Consider the following 2,981-nt stretch of genomic DNA (forward strand, 5'->3'; position numbering starts at 1 on the left):
CATGATTAATACTTTATTATCTACCCACTACGGGGCAGGCACTATTGAAAGTATTATATATTTAGTCAATAACACAGTCTCTGCACTCATGCAACTCCGACTGACATTCTATGATATTCAGCTCCAGCAGATATGCTATGATTCTTTGTGGGGTTCTTTTCTCATTGTTTTGGATCCCACCCTTGCCTCCTTGGAATATTTCCCTATGGATAGGGCATTGTCTACCTTGGTGGGAGAAATAAACTTTGACTCTCTACAGAAGTCAGAAGTCTCTTCATACTCATTTTCCCGGGCTCCCTTGCAGCTAGGTTACAGGTTTGTGGCCTAGGTGTGACCTCTCAGAAGCCCCTGTAAACTGGAAACTATTTTCTGAAAAGAAGACAGCACCAGGAGAAGTCTATTTCAGCTGAAGCAGTTGTAGCTACCTCCAGCTGCTGAGAGGCCGGAGTGAGGGGGTTCTGGCGTGAGAAACCCAGTGGTGCAATAGCCGTCTAAGCGGATGTGTCCATTCACCATGGGATCCTTCCCCATCCTTGGCTGTTCAAGGTCATCCCATATCTTTCACTTCTCTGTGTTGAAGCGAACCAATACTGACTTCTGTTGTTTGCAACGAAGAGCCCAGGCTGAGTTGAATCCCAGGCCTTGACAACAGTAGCTGGGTGTCCCTGAACAAGCTACTGCCTTCCTTCAGTTTCCATTTCCTCACTTGCAAAGGAAACTACTCAGTGCACTAGCTCATGGGTTTCCTGAGAAGGTTATCTGTGGTTATTAAGCAATAGTTTTGATGTTCCAATGTGCTCTCTTATTTTTTTAATATGGAACACTTCACGAATTTGCATGTCATCCTTGCACAGGAGCCATGCTAATCTTCTCTGTATCATTCCAATTTTAGTCTATGTGCTGCCGAAGCGAGCACCCAATGTGCTCTTACAGAATGGCCATCATTCAAAGAATTCAAAGGATGAGTTTCCATTTCTACCTCTTCTATGTCTCTACCTCCTTCCTGGGTCAAAGTCTCCTTCCTGAGCTTCAAACCAATTCAGCCAACTCAGGCAATTAAAACCAGGCAGGCCTCCTGTGTAGAAGAGAGAATTCAGATATGGACAGACCTGGGCATGAATCATGGCTCGGCCACTTACCAGCTTCTTGGTAGCAGATGAAACACTTCACATTTCACGTTCCTGAGATTGGACACCTTAATTGCAAGATGAAATTTCTCATGCATCTGTTCATGTCACCACAAGAAGATAATGAATAGCCCATAATAGAGATGTGATTATTTGCCAGTGGCTTACCAGACAGTAGGGGGGAAATATGCATGTCACCAACACCTTTGATGTAGCATTGAGCCGTTTGCTTGTGTTTTAAATTATTATAGCTGATCATCACAGCAACCTTTAAAGGGGTATTGTTAAAATAGAAGAAGAAACTGAGGGTAGAGAAATTGATTCCAAACTGGTATTTTTCTCTTGGTACCACAATTTTAGGAGATATCTGGGTGCTTTCATTTAGAGACATATATCTTGACTAATTGGACCAAAAGATGTATTAATCAAAAAAACCTCTCCATTAAATCTTCCTTGTGTTCTTGTGTAGTAGATGTTAATCTTTGTGTCATGTTCATCCTTCAAACACTGGCCTGTTATGTGACTTTTGAAGGGAAGCAAGATCTCTGCTCGCAGTATGAAAGCCACGGAGGACACTTCCTACTCTCTGGCAGCTAGAGCCCAAACATATGGCCTAAGATTAGTCAACGGGAACTTCTCACCGAAGTGCATGACCTCGGATCAGTCAAAGGGATATTCCAACTCGGGCGTATAAATATTAACCAAGTAATGTAAGGCCAGAGGACTGACTGATGGCTTATACCCAGGGGCAGCAAGGTCCAGAACTAGAAACCCCTGTCCAATGGTGACAGCAATGTTAACACCGGTGGCAGCTGGCTAACAGACTTCTACTGTGTGACTTCAGCTGGGGCCGACCTTCCCTGGAATTCACCCATTTCCTGCACTTGGGTCTCCAGTCTCCCATCAATTTTGGACACGAATCAATGTTTTTTCAATACATGCCTTTGCTGTTCAACTCTTTCTCGCCTCCAGGAACCGCTATGATACTCCTAGAGTTGAAGCCACATGACGTCCTGAGAAGTTCTCTCTAGCACACTCGGTCTCAGAGTAAGATTTATGAACAGACGGGTCTGAGTGGAGCTCCATCCAAGCTCTAGAAGTTACAAAGCAGCTTTGAGTGACCAACAGGGGAAGCACATAACAAAGACCGCAAAGACCGAGGGCCCGCCAGGTTCTTGTGCTCTTTGGACTCGTGTCCACACTGTAAGTTCCCTGGTCACATAAAGACAACCTCAATACACAAACAAACCATTGCCAACCAGAGCCAGGAATGCCTGAAAAAGACACTGTGAGAGGGGATTTACAGGGTCTTCCAAGAACAGCTACCACCGAGAAAGAAATGGGCAAGGGCCTTGAGCACTAGAAACCGTGTAAGAAAAACACCCTTGTGCAGAGCAAACACGCCACAATGTCTGAATTCAGAGGCTGCTGCTAAGGCCCGCTCTTTATCAACAGGGAAAGGCACGCAGAAATCTGCCATTAGGTCGTGATGGAATCTTCCCAGAATATTGAAACCTCTCGACCATGTAGCTTGAGGTGATGCAAGGAATTTGCACTCAATTGCAAACAGTAAAGGATGGTAGTTGAAACCCAACCAGAGGCACCACCCCATAAAGGTGGAGCAATTCTGCTCTCCATACAGGAGGCCGTCATGGGTCAGAAGGAATCCCATGACAACCAAGGGCAACCACAGACGAGCGTGTGTCTCCCAAGCATGCTTCCTACACAGAAGTGGTAACTTTTGCAACGGTTATGTAAGATTGCTATGATTCATCCTTGTTTTTGTTTATTTTTGCAGATGGGGAAACTGCAACTCAAAGAGGTCAAGTGTCTTGCCCAGGTCACACAGATATT

General features: G+C 45.0%; 1 non-coding gene across 1 annotated transcript; it reads right to left on the reverse strand.

Moving 5' to 3' along the window:
* Positions 1–809: 809 nt before the first annotated feature.
* Positions 810–916, reverse strand: LOC115870675. Its single transcript, XR_004046830.1, has one exon. It is a non-coding gene; the product is annotated as a U6 spliceosomal RNA (small nuclear RNA).
* Positions 917–2,981: the final 2,065 nt, after the last annotated feature.

Source organism: Echinops telfairi, unplaced genomic scaffold, assembly GCF_000313985.2.
Source record: "Echinops telfairi isolate 266 unplaced genomic scaffold, ASM31398v2 ScPeMD7_2;HRSCAF=8, whole genome shotgun sequence".
Taxonomy (NCBI): Eukaryota; Metazoa; Chordata; class Mammalia; order Afrosoricida; family Tenrecidae; genus Echinops; species Echinops telfairi.